Source organism: Anopheles maculipalpis, chromosome 2RL (genome assembly GCF_943734695.1).
Source record: "Anopheles maculipalpis chromosome 2RL, idAnoMacuDA_375_x, whole genome shotgun sequence".
In the NCBI taxonomy this organism is placed as follows: Eukaryota; Metazoa; Arthropoda; class Insecta; order Diptera; family Culicidae; genus Anopheles; species Anopheles maculipalpis.
Window position 1 is genome coordinate 13,488,220 of NC_064871.1, and position 20,625 is coordinate 13,508,844.

At 42.3% G+C, this 20,625-nt stretch overlaps 3 protein-coding genes across 3 annotated transcripts in view; 2 read left to right on the plus strand and 1 right to left on the minus strand.

The window, feature by feature from the left end:
• LOC126557685 (connectin-like) overlaps positions 1–20,625 on the plus strand; it is a 323,190-nt gene that overhangs the window by 215,872 nt on the left and 86,693 nt on the right. The window lies entirely within an intron of this gene.
• Positions 1–20,625, minus strand: part of LOC126558879 (uncharacterized) — a 553,494-nt gene that overhangs the window by 45,881 nt on the left and 486,988 nt on the right. The gene's annotated exons all lie outside the window — the stretch shown is intronic.
• LOC126558878 (uncharacterized) overlaps positions 1–20,625 on the plus strand; it is a 521,842-nt gene that overhangs the window by 382 nt on the left and 500,835 nt on the right. The window lies entirely within an intron of this gene.

A 20,625-nucleotide genomic window follows, 5' to 3' on the forward strand; every position in this document is an offset into this window, starting at 1 on the left:
AAAAAAAAAACCGGCCCCGAACGGAAACGGTACACCATCGTCGAAAAATGGTGGAAAATTGAAACATCATCAAAGTGCCTCCGGGATGGAGCCGATGGAAAAGGCATGAACCGAATGCAAAACACACGCTCTGCATGAATTGCTTCACGTTTCATATTTTTGATCGTTTTATTTCTTTTTTGTTGTCCCACAGGAGTCGGTCGGTTCAAGCCAATACAAACCCACCATGCTGACCGAGTGTGTCGGAAGCCGTGGAGCCGTGACTTTTCACTTTTCACAGCTTTTTTTTTACCTCTTTTAATCAGCCAGGAGGTGGAAACTTTTTCACGTGGAAGATGATTTACCCATACAGAGCGAGAGCAAAGCTGAGTCTCTTTGGTTACAACAGTGGGTCCAGAGGCTAGCATTGAGTTGAGATTGTTGTGTTTTTGTGATAGCAAAAATACACGAGCCATTCTGAGTCAATAATGCACTAACCAACAACCAACCAGCAGTAGCCCTCCCTCTCTAATGTTGAGATTCTTTTACGATTGGAGTTAGAAAGCGAAAAAACTACGCAATTCAGCAACAAACAAAAACCGGTTATTTCTATTTTATGTTTACATGCTTTATTTTCTGTTTGCAAACTGTTCCTTCTCAAACAAATCGTTTGACCGTTGGGTGGTACTTTTTATATCTGAACGGTGCTGCCAATGGTGCGGGACAATTGAGTTTGAAACAAATTTGTGACGGATCGATTTGACCTTTTCTGTGCGTTAGGGGAAAAGACAACAACCAGGGTCGGTTGGTTTGCGTCCCTTGAGGGGTTAGGAAAAGGGAAAAAAACGTACGAAGGATGCTAATTTTGCTACAATCAGTGGTTGGGTCGCGTGAGAATATTTTCGAGGGACTTATTGCAGCAGTTAGCTAGTAATGGTTCGATAAATGTTTTTGAGTAAATTTGAATCGTTATTCGAGATGGATTTTCCAACTTCTCGATTATTTTTTCCGACTGATAAGCTATCCTTATTCATTTACTGATCTTCTAAGTAACGCCAACCATCGAATGGTTTAGTCAACAACGCATCTCTACAATTCGCAGCTTCCAGTCTGAAGTCCCGTCGTTTGCTGGCGATCGGTTGGCATCGAAACTAGTCAAGCCCACGGTCGGCAAGTTCAACTGCTATCAGTGTTCCCTATGGTCGGGTACTAAGACTTGCGGTGCAACCCTGCGCGATGCGGCAAAATCTAGAAGCGGGGATCAGGCGCCAGGCCGCAAAGGCAGCACCAGCGTATCTCGGAGGGTTGTTAGGCCCGCTAGCTTATCTAGCTTAGTGGACAGTCAGTTCTCACTACAGGGGAACGGTCCAAAAGAGTTTTAAATCGCCGTTGTTTCTTTACCACCAGGCAGCCCTTACAAAAATGTCAGACTTAGTATTGTATCATAGGACTAGCAAAGATGATAAGTTCTCTTGATATAAGTACTCATAAATATAATCAAATAGCTCGGTGGTATATACGATATCGGCACAAGTCATCACACGGCAGGACTGGGGTTCAAATCTCATCCGGATCGTTCCTCCGTCGTAAGGCCCTGCTACGTGGTATCAGCAAGTCTAGTAAGCCACTAAGCGACGTGACCTAGATGGTCATAAATCCAAGAAGAATATAAGATAAGCACAATAGCAGCAAACAAAGGGAAATAATCTAGTTGTATTTACACTCCAGCGAGATCAATTGGTTGCATAACGTTATACAATTTTTCTTCAACGCTAAATTACCACTAAACATATCAAGGAGAGAGGTCAAGGTCAGGTCCAGAAGAAGAAAGAAGGAGGAGTAGAAATGGACACGAAAGTCGACAGAGTGGAGAGAAAAGTTCAAAAGTCTTCGGAGGAATTCTAGGCTCAAAGGTCATTCGTACCCGTAGCGGTGCACCATATTGCAATAGCCAGGAGAGAACGAGGACGTTGTCGATAAACAGGAACATAAAAGTTAATAGACGAAAGCAGGAAAGAATCGTCGATGCAGTGAAGGAGAAAGGACGCGATGAAACCAGATAGGGCATGAGTGTGCTAGACATGGCATGAGAAACCGACGTGTTGGATGTGGAGGTAACCTCCAAGCACTTTGTGCATAGAAACCCGCGTGAAGGCCCTGTGAACCCGCTCAAATTGAGCCGCAGCTGTGTTACTGGTCGACCATACCACCCAGGGCTCCAGCGTCTTACACACAAAAAACAAAAAAGTGCCCTCAAGCATCCGATGTTGACGCAACATTCCAAGGTTCCTGCTAGTAATTTAGATAACATTCTCGGTGTGAAATCAGAAATCGTTAGTCAAACGTCCAAGTCAACCAAAACGCCTCGATGCTTAAGACAGACAGAATGGATTAAGGAAGAGCCGCAGGGAGTAGAGTTAGAGAGAGAGTATACAAAAGGCAATTAGAGAAACTATTACAAAAAAAAAGTATCAATAAACTTTATTCACTAAAAAAAAATCAATTATTTCAAACCTTTCCTGACAATATAAATCATGAGTAAAAGCTGTCGATATGAGCTTTTTATAATTCTTCATTAAATTTGATACAATCATTGCTTCACAAAACAAGCATATCAATTAATTCACTCATTATTTATTAAATTGCCATGTCGTCATCAAACAGTCACCAAGAAAGGGTTTACTTGTTCACCATCGAATAAAATTCCTCTGTTGCTGGCTGCATCTCAACTGGTGCTCAATATACACACACAAAAAAAAGCATTTCTTTCTATCCTCATGCTACTAGCATGCTTTCCGGAGCTGCTGATTGGATTTCTTTCAATGGATTCGTTGCGATTTTTACTTCCTTTCTCGTGCGGGATGCTTCCGCTATCGATATTTGGTCGGCTGCAGCGCAAGGAAATATGAAAAATCATGAAATGTGCACATATTTTCTCACCATCACGGACGGTAAACGACGTGCATATCTACCTCAAATGCAAACGAAATGGTAGTAGGTAGTCACGATCCTTCGCCACAAACCGGGCGGATGCTCAGGAATGGTAAATGAGACGTTTGTGCTGTGTTTCATCCATTGCATAGTTGTGTTGAATAACGTGCCACAATGCAAAAGAAACCGTTTTTTATGGGAGTAGCTCTATTCTTGCACTTGACTATCAAACCACGTTGCGGTGGATTCGGCAAAAATCAATCCAATGGTAGCAAAAAGGTAAGAACATAACACTGCTGTGAGTTTGATTGTAGCACATCTAATCGAAGAATCTTTCCTACGTAATACACGAATGAATATTGAAGATACTTTTCCATTTCAAGCTAGCAAGATAACAACGTCTTATGGAGAAAATGTTAAAAATTTTACCGAATTACAGATTTACTTTCTGCTTTGCTTTCACCTGACCTACTGTCAATTTTCGTCGACGCTTGTAGCTTGAGCAAACAAAACTGTCAGCATATCTTTCATTGCCTCTTATTGTTCAGTTGCACCGGTACGAGAGTTATTGACGGACATGTTTTAGCACACGTTGATACTGTTTCTCAGACGAAGCTCACTTTCATTCGCTACCTTATGTGTCTGATGATCGATTCGAAGCATTTCTGCACCGGAACCCGGTACCCGGAAGAGATCGAAACGAATCGTTACCGCCATGTCTGCTGCTGCGACACACCGGAAGGAAGACAAGAGACTGTATCGGAATGCATCGGTACACTTCAAGCAAGCATCATTTCCTTCCAGCAGCTTCTTGCGTTTCCTCTCGCACGCCTGCACCTCGTACATCGGTAATATTTGCACCTTTCCTGCTACAAAGGACGGGCAAAAAATAGCTCAGTCTACCTGTTTGAGCTTTCGAGCAGCATCTGGTGCAATCAGAAAAACCTGCCAGTGTTTGCTTCGGTGTAGGGTGGTGAAAAATTCTTCGGATTAAAGCACCGGCTACAAATGGCTCATAGAGTCGATAAGCATACGTACGTAGCAAATGGCAAACAGAGGACGGATTCCACTGCTTAGAGTGGATTCGATGGCAGAATGGGTTGATTTGTTTGCTGAGAAAACGAAATGGTTGAATCGATTTGCAGCTATTTGTTGCACAATGTGTGGAAGACGCATGTGTGTGAGAGGGAGATGGTATTGTGATGATAGGAATTTTAACTTTACAGATATTTTGTTTGCGGAATAGCAGAAAATATGTTTTTTCAATGGAAATATTGCACTACTAGGAGTTGTTTACAATATAGAGCAAAATTAAAAAGTGAAATTTGTGAAGATTTCTTTTCTAAAAATAAATATTGCCATATAAAACTCATTTCCCGCAGTATGGAGTTTGTAAGACAATTTTCTATTTTATAATCGCCTAGTCAACAACACCGACTTGTTTTTAAGTTTTATGACAAATTCTCAAGGATGATAAATTCAACTAAAGTATTTTGATTTAATTCTTGACAATTTTAACATACTATTTTTAATGTTTTTTTGTCCCAAGGAGAAACAACATTGTCCTTGGTGATTCTCAAAAATAAAAAAATAAAAACCTTGAACAGCTTGCTTCAACAGAAATAAAAAATAGGAAGATTTGTTTGCTTTCGAATTTAACCTAAAGCACAATGCAATAAATAACATTTGTGTCTAGTAAAAGAAGTAAATTATTTCTTTCTTTTTATTAAGAAAAGATTTCCAACAGCACCTTGCTGTTTGCGGTTGGAAACGGTCGCAATGGTTGTTTATTGCTGCGACTACCGTCGAAAGGAGCGGAAACAAAACCAATGTAGTGCCGTATCTGGAAACAAGAAGATGGTCACGAAACACTGAAAATGCTTCATGATTCATTTGACCATTCGGTTGTGTGTATGTGTGCGGGTTTTTGCTCCTGTTTTTCAATGTGCTAACGTGCAACTTGCCATCTTTCTTCGAACATCACTGCGAAATTGCTGCCCGATGGAGACGCCCGGTCTTTCACGTACGGTACGCCCGAAAGCGAACATTTAGCAGCGTCTGCATACTGTTCCCTTTTCCCTGGTGGTGGTGGTGGTGGTGCTGAAGCTGAAAAATGCAAGCGAACGTAAGCAAGCGCGTTCGTGCTAAAAGCTTTTCATTTCATTTCACGTTCCATTTCACTTGAGCTGTCCGTGTCATGGTCGATCGTGCCCGCATGCTTAACGCTGTCGGAGGTTGGCGATAAAGGTAGGATAAAGGGAAAAAACTGACCTTCTGTAATGGCCATCCCCCCACCACCTCACCACACACACACACACACACACACACACACACACACACAAAGCCAGTGCAACATGTAACTTTCATCGTGAGCATACATTGTATGATTGTAACCTATCTGATTGAAGTCTTTCGTAGTTACGGGGAGAAAATTTAACAAATGAAATTTCTGATTCGGTTCCCTTAAGAAATTCGCTCCTCTCTGGTTAGATGAAAAATGAATAAGAGTTTCCTTTTCCTTTTAAAGCACTCTTGCGAAGATGACTCTAGCTGCAAATAAAATTAATTAGACGTATGTCTTGCGGACTCAAAATATGCGATTAAAGACGAGTGCAGCGAATGCATCGAAAGCAGCAGCGAACTAGGGTGCTAGCAAAAGCTGAAATGTGCAAACATCGTTGTTGCACCGGTACACCACTTGAGCTACTCCACACTGCATAGTAGAAAGTGTCAGTCCCAGTCTGCACACCGAAACACGGACGACCTTCTGCTCGGGTAAGCAAGCCGGGACTGTCTTTTCCTTGCCCTTTTTTTGCCTCCACTGTGCACCATAACGGTTGCACTCTGCACCGTGTGTTAAGCAACATTGCTACCATATATGTACTGGGTTGCAACATGCCGGTGTTGTGAGTTGAGTGGGAACTCTTTGAAAATTGTAACAGAAACGCTGTTGCATGCAAGGACACACGGACACTACCACCGTCAGAGATCAAGGACCAGGAACCTGGGGAAAACTGTTCCATTTTCACCACATTTTGAATTACTTGACCCGATTCCGGTGCACGGTGAAGAGTGTACTGCAGCAGTGCCGGACACTGGAATCCAGCCATTCTCGTCCGGTAGAGAAACATTAATTTAATGTTCACTACATTTCTTGTGCCTTCATCACGTTCTCACGCTGTTCACAAAGGAAAAGCACCCTTCTGCCTCGCGAATTCTTTGCTCTTCGCTAAGGGTTTTCCGTCGCTTCTATTCTCCCAGCAAAAACCGGCGGCATCAAAGTTAATTTTTATTATTTTACACTATACACGCGCACCGTTGTGTTATTCTTTAGCGCACGACAACAACAGCAGCACAGCAGACCTAGATGCTTCCCCAGTTCAGGGTGCATATTTGCTGCGAAAAACATCATTTGCTCGAGCATGATGTTGCAGCCTCCACCAGACCCACACGGACGCGAGGTCGGGGCAATGTATTTTTGCTGTTTGGCAAGCCAACGGTTGGGTACTGGTGTTTTCGTACCGCTTACCTCTCGGCTTGTGTTCTATTTTGTTATTGCTACTTTTACTCCTACTGCTGTTGGTGATGGGCATTGTGTGTATGTGTTCATGTTTTCATTTTCCTAGTCACTGCACCCCCTTGGACGGTCGGTGTGAGGCGTACGGCAGTTGAATTATGGGCCAGGTTTTGGGTGAGGCACGAAACGAAACGATGCGCCGTACTGCATAATGCATTTTCCGGCTACCATAGATTACGGGAGTGTCATAACTGCGCGGCGTACCTTTTTTTTTCTTCTTTAAATCATTAGCATGCCGGCAGATAACACGGGACACCCTTGCGCCGGTGAGGTGAGCGCCCCGGTGCGGACATGTTGATGCCAACCGGATAGCAAAACAGCTGACATTTAATTAATGCTACCCGCGCTTGTTACGGCAAAGGGATGCACATTTTTTCCCTTGCTGTTTTTGTTTATCGCCATCTCTGCTGACGGCCAACAATGGGAATGGGAAAGATAAAGCATCTGTTTAATAATAGGTAGATTATGATTTAAAGTCGCAGATATAATGTTGGAACGAGAAGATTTACATTATTTTAAAGATATTAATTGCAATTTTTAATCTTTATTTTGTACAAATTGAACATAACTGTTGTGTTTGTTGAAAGAGAATCAGAAAATACTGTTAATCAAGGACATAGAGTCATCACTAAATATCAGGTATGTTACAAAATTTCGAAAAATAAGGTTAAATTACTACATATAATGAAATTTAAGCATTTTTCAACGCAATATGTTGCATTTTTTTATCTTTATTATTTTACTTATAAATAACAAGTGTCATCCTCGAGGTAAACCCTTTTTTTAATTTGTTTTAAAGCTTGGTTTGTTTCAAAAGAAACATTGAAACAAATGGGAAGTTTTGAAAATGCCCTTTGCTTGGCGTGTATCTCTTCCTGTGATTCCAACCGAAAGATTTTCTAACAACAAAACAGAGATTATTACCTTATGTATTGGTCAAAAATGAAGAAGACCATTGTTGGTTTTCTTCAGTTTTGACTGAAGAAAAAGAGCTTTCTTTTTCTTCAGTTTTAGTTCCAATATCGCTCAAAATATTTCTGTTGGAACTGCGGGAAATTTAGTGGCTTCAGGGGTTTTGGTATGAATTTTGTTTGCTCCATTATCGTTGTACCTCAGCAGCACGTCCTTGCTAGAATACTATAAAGTTTTATTTTAATACTCCTTCTTGTATACATCCGAATTCATGTTCTTTATCTTGACAAAACCGGGCTCTTAAGGATTTTAGTGCGAGTTGAAGCCTTATAAAATTTAACACTCGGAAGATTCTTTAAAATCTGATCTTATCTTATCCGATCCCTGAGCCCTTGGCCATTGTTTGTTGTTTGAGATTTCGAATGTGATGTTTACTTGCTTGGAAACACTTAAATCTTTCTCGGATTCGAATTCGTTGTACAGTATCATTGTATCAAATCATAATCCTTACAGTGTCAAATCGTAGTCCGAAACTGTTAGGATAAGCTTGGATTTTCCCAATAACTCTCAATAGCAGTTGACGAGTTTCACTCCTGCACTTCGTATGTACCTTTCCTACAGTCGTCGTTGTCTCCTTACACTTTGCAACACCTTACACGCGCAACAGTCAACTTAGGCAAGCTGAACCGTTTCGCCGGCATATGAATCTTTTTTCCCGTGGTATCGCTACTTTCATAGGAACAAAGAGCCCCTCTGCTAACTTACCCTTATTTTTAAGGGTAATTTATTACCCCTTAATGCATTTTGTGTAGTTTTCTTCATTTTGATTATTTTATTCGCAAGGACTTAAACGAGAAAAATATAATCTTCCTACTTTAATTGCTAGACTTTACGACCTTAGGAGGACTTTTACGGTTATTGTGCGCTACAGATTTAGCTCAATTCAATAGTCGCGTAATACTTGCCAACCAAAATAAATTATTCGACACAGTGCTATTCCTTGTTCCTTTGTAAATACGTGCCATTCTGATGTAGTATTGATTTTAACTGAAAAAATAGTGGCCTTAGAACGTTTTATGTGATTGTGACATCCGCTCATTGTAATCGCAACCGCATTTCATCTCCGTTGTACATCACCGAGGTCGAATTTCATTTAGTGTTAATTGAGAATTTTCTCTCCGAAAGCTCGTCGCTGCGTCGTACGTTCGATGGGCTAAGCTATTATCGGTCTCATCATCGTACCCATTCTCACGACCTATTTACCTTACCTTAGCATGCAGCACAACCTTCCACCTTCGCTATCTTGATCGTAGATTAAACTATCATAAATTTAAAAAATCCACTGCTCTACCATTCGGTCCTCTCCCGTCTGACCCGGACCGGCCTGGATCAATTAATAATGCCACCCTTGTCATGATGGAGGCCGTGTTTGAGAAGTTAATCGAAAAGGCAACACTGTTATTGGCCAACGGGAGGCAGAAAAGGAAGCAAAACATACACACACACACACACACGCACGCACAAATGAAAGGACTGTTTGTCCAAACGAAGGGCAAGAAGTGTCTGGTTGAAGGAAGGAAAAATTAATCAAATAAATTATCGCATGCAATCTGCTCCCGGGTGCCGGTTTGCCCATGCCCGTTGACGCCGTATCACACTTTCCAAAGTCGGAAAATCAGAAAAGGAAGTGAGTGGATAGTGTGAGCGTGTGGGGAAGGAATTTTTCACTTTTCCATTCCCGAAGCTCATCCCGGTTCACCGGACGAGATTGTTCATCCGGGCACTAGACCATTGGCATCAACATCAGCTTCGCTGGGAGAAAACGTTTTTCTTTTCCCTCCTTTTTTTTTTTGTTCCATCATCTTGCCCGTTGCGTTTTCCACAGCCAAGAAGACAAAAATCGCATGAGGGAGAGGGAACGAAAAGCGAAATGAAAATTGCAACGTGTCGAACGGAACAGCTGAAGAGTTTGTGTGTGCGTGCGGAGTGTTCATTCAAGATGAAAGGAAAATTATGTTGAGAGAGCTGCACCAGCAAGAACGAATCGAAGATGTTGACGGTAAGCGTTCCAGCGTATGCGTGTGTATGTGTCCCATGCTCATGTAGTTTTACGTGCACACAGCCTGCGGGTATGCGACGGCATGGTGGGCAGTTATTCGATAAATGCACGCCGGTGAAGAGACCATCGAAGATTTTCATCATCCTTTAGGGCAGTTTTCCCATCTCCACTTCCCACCGCTGAACGACGACCAGTAGCAGGAAGAAGTGTGGAGAAAATAATGGCTCCTCACGGTGGCACTGCAGGAGGAAAATGGACCAACAAACCATCTCTACCCTTTCTTCCTCATCGTTCTACCCTCTCTTCTCGTTCATGCTTCGCTGGATGGAAAATACTTTCTTCTGCGCAGCATGATTGAAAATTAGTTTCCGGTCAGTGAAGATTTATCGCAAATTGAGCCTCCACCGAAAAGTGTTATTCTCCACAGCACTAGAAGGCATATTGCGTCTTGTGGTAAATTAGGAAAAAGGGGTACACGGGTTGGTTGGCAAGGGGGTTGGTCACGATTATGAGATAAGAGCAGTTTGACCTCTTGTTCGGCTTGCACAAGCCGTGTTTAATTACCCACTTGAGTTTTCATTTTTCCTTCACCAATAAATTATGACTCGTTTCGTTTCAATGCAGTTGTTGAAAGTTTTAAGTGCGTTAGTTGTGAAAATAATTGTTAATAAATTAATTTCCATCTAGAAAACAATGGGTGTGATATATTTTTTTCCATTTATTACTATTGAAGGAAGCTACCGGGATGTTCGTTATGGACCTTTTGTGTGAACAACATGTTTGTAAAAAGCATGGAATGTTTGGGAAATTATTTCCATTCTCCAATGAAATCACACAAAATTCAGCAGAAAATTGAAGAAAAGCTTGAAACCGAATTGGGGAAGCCGAGTTCATCATCGATAGAATGGCGCGGATTAGTACGCTTAGCGATAATACAATGATTTTCGGCGAATAAATACACGGATACCCAACTATCAAACTACTGGAAAATTAAATATACAGCAAGCAAAGGCTTCCAAAGGATTTCGTGGACAGTAAAGCTGATTACCCAGGGTAAAAGGGATATTTATTCATATAAAATTCGGTGTGTATTTTAATGACGAATATTTAAAAGTGAATTTTATCTTAATTTAAAAAAAAGGCTATAATACCTTTGAACTTATTTATTGAATAAAAATTGTCGTGTCTTGTATAGTCAAAAATTTGACAATACGTGACGTGCCGTTATGCTGGGGCCACACACAACCGAAACAGACCGAAACGGAACATCAAATTTTACGGAAAACAACGCTCGTCCTTGGTTGTGGTGCAAAACAATTAATTATTTTTCGATGTTTTTGGACGTTATTAAAAAATTACTGAACATCAAAGTCAAAGTTAAACTTTGGAAGGTTTGATTGTTTCAGTCAATTGTTGATTCGCTTTGTTCTGTTTCGGCTGGGTGTGGCCCTGGCCTTATCCTTAATAATAAATAAATGAATAAATCACCAACCGTTTCCAGATTTTTGTTTATTTATTAGAATGAGATAGGTTTTTTTTATTCATAAAGAACATCCAAAGGATATCCATTGCCAGATCTTTTCGATACCTAGGCGTTTGGTTTGATAGTAAGAATGTGTGGAGGGCACATATTGACTATCTCGTTAAAAAATGCACCAGAAGAATCAACTTTCTTAGAACAATTACAGGATTCTGGTGGGGTGCACACCCATCAGATATCCTTAAGCTATATAAGACAACGATACTGTCCGTCTTGGAATATGGATGCATATGCTTCCATTGGGCATCCAAGTCGCATCTGATCCGTCTTGAACGTATCCAGTATCGTTGTCTTAGAATCGCATTGCGCTGTATGAAATCAACCCACACGATGTCGCTCGAAGTGATGTGTGGAGTGATGCCGCTTCCGCTCCGTTTTGAGCTACTCTCGCTTCACCTTCTCTTACGCTCTACAGTATCGAACCCACTGATAAGCGAGAACATTCGAACACTGCATGAGATAGGTTCTAAATGTAAAATCATGAAAACCTTTCATGATTTTACCTCCTTACAGGTACACCCTAGCACTCAAGCTTATTCAAATCGTGCCAGCTTACCAGGGTCCTGCAGTTCCCGGTTTACAGTAGAGATCTCGTTGAGAGAGCAAACCAAGTCTATCCCCGATAGTCTTCACAGGGCAGCAGTTCCCAGCATTTTTGTCGAAAAGTATGGCCATTGTAACACCAACCATTTCTATACTGACGGATCCTCATCAGAGCAGAGCATCGGTTTTGTCGTATATAACATTGTATCCGAGGCATATTTCCAACTACGCCAGCCATGCTCGATATATGTACAGTTTAAGCGCTGTCGAAGCATTAAAATCTGTGAAGGCTATTAAGCGCCCGGACTACTTCGTAAAAGAAATATTAAAGGTCTTAAGCTCATTGTTTGAGAAATCATTCCGGATATCTCTTGTTTGGCTGCCTGCACATTGCGGTATTTTCGGCAATGAAAAGGCAGAGCAATTGGCCAAAACGGGTGCTTCGGAAGGGTCCTTTTTCGACAGGATTATCCTACCTCACGAGTACATGAGCTGATGAGCTCGGTATGTTTCTATATTCGATCACTCCCCGAGTGTCCTTGAAGCCCTGGTTCCACGGCATCTCAGGTGCGTTCATTCGAATGATGTCTAGGCTTAGGTCTAATCATTTCCCTTTGGGCGCGCATCTCCAGCGTATAGGACAGGTCGACTCCACAGGTATGTGACTGCGGCCTCGGATACCGCGACATAGATCATCTTCTATGGTCTTGTGTGGAATACGAGGCTGCTCGTGAATGGATGAATGAATGAATGAATGAATGAATGAGTACGATGCGTGAAGGGTTGGGTACCATATGGAAGAAGTTACACCGGCCGATGCTATGGATGGACATACCAGCGAAAGGGAGAGGAAGACTTCAAGATTGGACACAATCAGGAACCTTCGAAATGTAAAACGATCAAGACCCCCGCTACCACCTGGACCACGAGCATGGAAACGCCTGACATACCCCGGGATAAGTTACCCTCACACGATAAGACCCTCGCTAGGAACACGACTTTGGCTTTGAATGACGGAAAATACGCAACGGAACAACCGAGCACACCCGGGATATGTTGCCCTTTCACAGCTCGGAGAAGGAAATGTCTGCCAGCAATGATGAAAGGAGTATTTTACTTTTTAGTTTATTGTAAGCAATACGGCCTGGCCGTCCTTTATGAATAAAAAATAAAAAATAAAATAAAGAACGTCCAGGCCGTATTGCTTAAATGAGATAGCACAAATTGAATTCATGTTGAGGTAAAGGACACGCTGAAGTTATGCCAAGGGAAAATTTAAAGCAGCGTATTGTTGATATACAATTAAAAAAAAAAACTAGCTAATTTCTTTGTCTCTCCATATTTTATATTTTCAAATTGTAGTAAAAGCATTATAAAGCGACATAAATTTTTCCGCTTCAATGCATTTCCTCTTTCAGTGACTGCTTATACTGCTTTCCCTTTTACATCGTCCACCACCGACGGTGTGTTTTAAACAGTTTCCTACACCCAAAATGCCGACTCCCAAAATCGATGTGGGCGGAGGCGTTTGTTGGCTGATAAAACATGGCAAGAATATTTATGTCTCGCACAGTCAGCGCTGACCAAGCATCATCCCTTGGCACCCGATAAGCGATGCTCCCGGCTACCCACCAACCAGACATACCGCGGTTTACATGAACGGCTCAGAAACTTTTGCGGCAAAGCCGGTGTAAGGTGTATACAGCCTCACAAACACACATGCAAACACACTCACATACATACAAAACCACATCACTTCGGAACACCAACCGACCGTACCGTACAGCAGCTACACACGCTGGAAAACTTGTGCAAATGGACCAAACACGAAACATATTCTATCGGTTACAGGAACATGTACAGACACACATACACACATACACTCAGCCAGCACCTCACCAAAATGCATGCAAACACCGGTTTGGCTAACATGGTTAAAGTTTCGGAAAAGTTCCGGCCAAGTTAGAGGTTTTGCTCCCAACTTCATGCTCCATGCTCTTGTTCATCATTGTGCGTTGCGTTTTTTTTTTTTTGTTTGTATTCTCCCTTTTCCTCCTTTTTCCGCTACGGTCACCACCACACCCACAACCCTCCCACCCAGCGGTGAGTCAATGTTCCACATGGAATGGAGGCAGTTTTCAGGTTCAGTAATGATCAAAGGTGGTTTTAGTGGTTGCTTGCGTGTTTCTAGGTGGGTGGTAGAGAGAATCACTCACACTTGCCAACACTCTCTCTCTCCCTCACACCCCAGCCCCCGCCAGTACGATGTCTCGTTATTTTCAATGGAAAAACTTTTTCCCGCAGCCTCCAACGCCACGCAGTTCAGTAAATTGGGTATCCTTTGCCCTTGGTTCTGTCTTTCTTTACCACCCGAGGGAAGCAGTCTGGGCGGGGGCATGGTTGGGGATGGGACGGATTTGCGGTGGGCAAGCGATACATTGGCGTGAATAGGTTTTGCGCTCGTATCCGCTCCCGCCCAACCGGCGCAAAGGTGATGAAAAAGTTTCACCGTCCGGTGATATGTGTTAACTGATGAAAGCAGAACCACTGGACACCGGTAGCATTCAGTGGTGCGAGCTCTTTTGAAGCTTGATCCTGCTTCAATGCGCGTCAGATGTATCATGCTGTTTTTTTTTTTTGTTTTTTTGTTAAAGGACTTTGGGAAGAGTTCTTCCGTTGATGCGGTAGAGAAAGATGGAAAGATTTGAAAATTAAATAACGACAAACGTTATGACCGCCAGTGAGAGCACACACACGCATCCTCGTACGGGTTAGGGGGAGAATTTTTTGGGAAAAGTTTCAATTGAGTTACTCTGCCAGCTGGAAAGCGAAACCGAGATGGAATGCATGATGGTGACATTATGTTTGAGAAGCAAAAGTTTTCGTCTAGACCCTGGTAATGATGAAGGATAGGGTCGAGCGCGTAGATAGTTAATAACACTTCAATGAAGCAGCAGTAAAGAACAGTTAACTTTACGTCGTATGTGTTGCGAAATACGGTCCTAATGATAGTTTATTGTATGAATAAAGTACAGTTTTCTAAGTATGCATGCTATGAAACTTTGATAAAGTCGTTGGTTATAAATTTTAATTGGTAATCAACATTGGGAGGGTTTTGATTTCCTTATTGTAACAAACATTGCAAATACAATCATGTCTCATTGTGCTGATGGAATATTTGAGACGATGCCAGTTTTTCATATGGTCAGATCGTTATCAAATCACATCTTGGAACTGTTCATGCTTGAACAAATATATTTAAAACAACTTTTGTTGAATTGGTGCGGCAAGATATGTGTAGATTGTAATACCACAGACGAACGTGGAAAATAGGCGCGCCTAAATGTAGGCAATCATTGATACGCTTAGAAATCAAATTTAAAGGCAACACAACATCGTAATTCAACGTTTATTACACAATTTTAGTTAGAGAGTTGTTCGAAATATATATTTCATATTATTATTTATGGGTAAAACAATAAACTGAAATACTTGTAAGAGCAAACCTGCGAGAATATTTGTATGTATGAGCTTTTCATAGATTGCACTGAATTTTTACACAATTAAACGAAACTTTGCTTACCATTTATCAGTAATCTTCCTTCATTAAAAAAGATTCAGATTTGAAACAAGTTGCTATCGCTTTCTTACTTCTCTGTTTCATTTCTTCCGTTTTAAAATAAAGCCTAATAATAAATTTCATAATTTGTAATAAAATCCAAATTTTTAAATTTTACATTCTTACCTGTTTCACTTACTATATGAATGATGCTAATGTTTTTTCCGGTTTTCCAACCTCTTCGTAGAATGAACACATTTTTCCAAATCAACTCCAAATCAAAACCACACGCAATCCAGATTCCCAGCAAACGACCAACAGCAACCTTAGTATTACTCAAAATCAACCACCAATCAACCGCGCGGTGAAATGCATTAGTAAAATTAGTAGTTTACAACATTTTCCCAGAAATCTTGATCACCACAACACACTGGCCCAGTACGCTGGCTGGCACGAGTAAGCGTTATTTCTATTTGCCACAAATAAAACACGCCTCAACAAACAGCGATAGAATTCAAATGAAACCAACTACATTTCCCACCAAGCACCATCACACTTCCGGTACCGCGTAGATGCCCGCTCGAAGGGCACAACAAATATTACGCCTCGCGCACACGGAAAGCAACACGATATACACACGGACCACAAGCGCCTCGAAAACGTAGCACAGAATTTTCATTCAAAGCACAATTTCCACTGAATGCAGCATCGCTAGCGTTCGCCAGTGGGACCGAGCAGTGAGATTTCGCGGCGATTTCCCGGCAGACTTCGTGTTCCGGCATTTGGTCGACCGAGCGAATCGACTCGTTGGTTTTAACTTCGGCTGCCTGTTGGAAAAGCACGCACACACACATACCCACACCTGTGTCCTGTGACGTGACAATGGCCAATGTTTGTTGCGTGACGGTGCGATTGTCACCTTCCGTTATGTTGCATTGAAGGAGTGGGAAAATTCCCCTCCCAGTGTGAGTGTGTCGCACGGCACTCAGCTCATTCTCCTACAAAAGTCTGCAAGAGAGTTTTGGGAACTATTTCCTATCAATCTCACTTGTTTTCCTCTTAACTGGTTTCCCTCTCTCGAACTCTCCATTTGCTAGACAATCAATGTACGATTTTCACTTCGTGAAAATGAGCGACCCGGTTTCTGCACGGCCGTAAAGCAGTTGCAGGCGATTCAACAAGTTGGGGAACGTTTGGGACTGGAGTTTGGTGCTCCCGATGATCGGAAAAGATATGTATGCCGTAGACTTTATTAGCAGCACACATTCAACGGGCAGGGCAAACAAAGTAAATTCGATGGGAAAATTGATATATTATTCTTCCATCCGTTGGTTCGGAATGTGGTGAAGTGTGCCGAAGGAAGCGCCAAGCTCCTGGTTCGTTCTTCGTCGCAAGAAAACCGAAACCAAACGACGGTTGTTTGTGATTTTCTGTGCTGCAGACACATGCGAAATGATACATTGAGGCTTCCGCAAACATAAATACTTGGAATGGAATTGATGCCTTTTTCCTACTACAGTCAATCGTAATACATCAGAAATCCTACTACTGGCAGTGCTTTTTAGCTAGAACCTGCTAGAGTAAACAATATCATCCACTATGAATCCTTTCATATTTCTGCTACTCTTCTTGAAACCGTTTTAATCTGTTTATTTTTAACGTGTTTTTCTTCACGCGATTGCTAATTACAGCATTTGCTTAATGGCTTCATCCAATTGCCGGTGCGGTAAACACGCAGCCAAATCCAGCCGGTGCTGGGTACCGTTTGCCCGACAGCCCATTTCCTGTATCAACACAATATCGGATCAATAATTGACCATAAAATGAATTAATTTCATGACATCGAGACAAAGGTTCACTTCACCGCACCGGAACGAAAGCTAACTAATTTCATTTCATCCTTCTAATATGGCGCCCAATGTTTACTTTTTCATTATCCTTCTTTGAGCCGAACGAAAGCCACACAAAGGCTAGCACAATCAGGAAAAGTGTTATTGCGACGAGTCATCAAATTAATTTTATTGATCGAATACACCAATTCACCTGCCGCTAGTCGGTTGGTAAGGGATGGTGGAAGCGGGGGTGCTTATAAAGGACTAGCAGAAGGTGTCAAGAAAACGCAAAGGAAGGAGCCACCATCGTAGTGTCCGATATTATCGTTTGGGTTTTTGCGAGAGTGAGCTCAAAATAGCTAATAGCTTTAGTTGTGTTTCGTTGAGACGGACCATTTTCTGCAAACGCCTGATGTGGAAGGCCAATCTTGAGGAAGTAAAAAAAAAAAACATAATACCCGATTCCCGACCGTACCCATCCATCAGTGTCAATCATTGAAGGAAAATACCGGTCCAGCGACAGTGAGATTTTACCTCACGATTCGATCGACGCTACGCAGCTGAGCCCACGGTTGCTGCCTGTGGTGGACGGCCTGAGCTGCTGTCTTATCATTGCCAATCAGCTAGCCGTTCAGCAGATAGCAGTCGGTGTGTATTGGTGGGTACGTGGAGAAAAGAAAATACTACTGGGTCCTGGTTCCACCCGGTAGCTGATTAATCGTAATGGATTTTGCATTGTGTAGACAACGCATAAAAAAAAACTGTTCCCCATTTGGTACGGTAAGAGAAAATCACGATATGAATAGCGCCGCACGAGCAAGAATAATCCTGCCAGCGGAGAACTCAATCAGATTCTTCAATACTTGTCGAGGGGCCTGGTCTCACCAGAGGATTTGGATTACGTGTAAAGCTATTTTTACATGCAGCATGTGTGTACGTTGCTAATTAAACGGATAACGCGTCCATTCATGGGTCGAAAATAACACTACAAGACTGATTGATAAAGCAGAAGGTAACAAAATGTAGTTGCGTTTAAGTAAGGAACCGACCATATTTTCCAATGGAGTTTTATAGCAAGACGCATAACACGAAGAACAAGATAATTTCTTCCAATATAATCGCTTTTCTCAAATTGATTGTGCCCGGGATAAGGCAAAGAATTAGGAGGAAATGCATTATCATTATGTGTATACAAAAATGTGATCATCAGCGGTGTTTAAAATATGGCATTGTGCCATCATAATTAAATATAAATAAGTAAAAATAAACGTTTTTCTCAAAACAACATTGAAAAGCAGATTGAATCCTATGATAGTTTATCAAAAATACGAACAGTCGTGTGAAGAAGTTTGTCTCTTCTACTGAAGTTAAGATCGAAGAAAACATTTCCTATTGTTTTTATCTACCTTCTCGTACCGATTTTTTTTCTCTTTAGTTCATAATGTAAATATTGGTTTGATTAGAAGTTTAGAATGGATGAGGTTCGATCTACGATGACAAAAAAATCGTTAATAATTATTTTTCCTCAATTTCGGAACTGACGCCCCTGGCAACAAGCGCCATCTAGAGGATAGTAGCAAAACCGTAGCAAGATGTGACTTGAAATTGAGTGTGATGTCACATCATCCTGCAATCAGGATAGCAAATGATCTGAACTGATTATCAATTTAATATAAATGTTCCGCAAAATAAACCCTTGCACTAAACCTGTTTGTTTAAATGCAAATTGAAACATATATGCACAGTAAAAGTTTCTGTTAAATAAACTAAAAACACAAAGAAAATGTATTGATAAGTTTAAGTTGTATGCAAATAGTGTTTGGAATCAATCTATAGAATAAAATAATGAATTTTTTTAATTCACAAACTATCAGAACAATATCAGAACCAGGCCGTTAAGGTTAAAGCTGATTTATGACGTAATGAGGCACTTGTTGATTCAGCTGTACGTTATCCTTGGAAACATTCCCCATGCAACACAGACATGACCGTGCAACACTTTCCCCAGTTACTATGCAACATCACCCCGCTGTGAGTGCCACCGTGTCGTGATACACAGTGTCGAAAAAACAAAAATAACATACCTATCCGAGAGCATGATTCAATCAAGTAGCATTCTGAGAAGATGCTTATAGGCAAAAGTATGCGTACGAGCATCATACATTAACGCGAGAAGATTACGCTTCTCTGGAGATGAACAAACGCAAAAGAGAACGCACCACCATGGACTCTCGGATGACGTTTCGGGATTCGCATCTCCGCCAAATGCGGCAGCCTCATCGAGTTGAGTGCGTAGCAATTCGCAACACAAAACTCACCGTGTACACTCTCCTGACATCCTGGCCAGTCCTGAGAGCTTGCTGCACTGCTGCTAGTAGCAGTGGGCAAAAGCAAAACAAAAAAAAAAAAGGCAGACAAACTGGCCTGCTCCCCAAAACGGCTGGTGCTCGATCTCGGCAAATGCTCACGCTGGTCGCATCGTACGGTTCAGTACGATACAGGCCGAAAGCGAACGAGGACGTCCCCCCACGGGTGTGTCGTAGTATCTGTGCGAGCCGTTTGTCAGTGCTGTAACCGATCTGGTTTGAAAAAGGTTTCGTCCGCACGGTCGCAGGGTGTTGCTCACGATCTCGATTGGCAGTTGTTTGGTCTGGGTTTTTGGGAAAATCGACCGTCGTGTATCGATTGATTGAGGGCGCCCATCCGATAATTGTGGGCGAGTGAAAGTGATCCAAGTGATTGTTAGGGCGTGCTTGGGTGTTTCGGTGACGAGGGCGGAAGCGGTACGCCCCTTCAGTTTCGTGTGCGTGCGTGCGTTTGTGTGTACGTGCGGGTTTGTGTTAGAGGGATAGAAGAAAAGAACCAGAGCTCTGAATTATCTCGATGTGACCACGTGGTTCCGCATCGGTACTTCGCCATTAGAGTTTTGTCTAAGCACGAGTGCTAACGACCCACTTGGGTGTTCCGTGTGCATGTCGTGGTGGAGGTCATAGTGTACGGTCTTAGTGTACCGTAAGTGGTGAAGCATTGGCGTGCGCGCGCGTGTGTGTGTGTGGGAATGTGTATGTGTGTTAAGTGAGCGTATACTAAGGGATCAGGGCAAGCTGTCGGAGAAACCCTGATGAAGAAAATGATTACACCGATGATGCCTCCGACGATAGCGCAGACGATGGCACCACATGATGCTGACGATGCAGTTTTGTGCATAATTTGAGTGCGAGAGTTCCTTCCTGCTTTCACCAGTGTAAGTGCCAACCATTTCTTCGACTCCGTTCCGGGAAGCTTTCTCGGGAGCTCACTTGTTTAACATCCACTTGCTCCTGAAATCCTTCAATTTTGCACCAATTCAGCTACGCGGGGCCAAGCTAGCATGGCCGGCTAGAGAGGGAACGGGTGAATCTCGGCAATCGTGATCGGTCGGTGAGAAGCAGAATTTATGGCCGATTCGTGCCTCGGCTCGCTGCTGATGGATTAGTTTCATTGTGTGCTTCACTGCTCGGTTCACTGCACGCATCGGACGACTACGGCGGCGGTGGTGAGGGATCATTCAATGGACGCAGTAGAACGTAAAAGCTGCTTGTGCTTTGTGAACTTCAACCCTCGAGCTAGAGAGCAGGAACCAACGCTCTCATCTACCCCCAAATTCCACCAACCGTGCAGTGATGAGTGGCGCTGATGAGCTGCTTTAAAGTG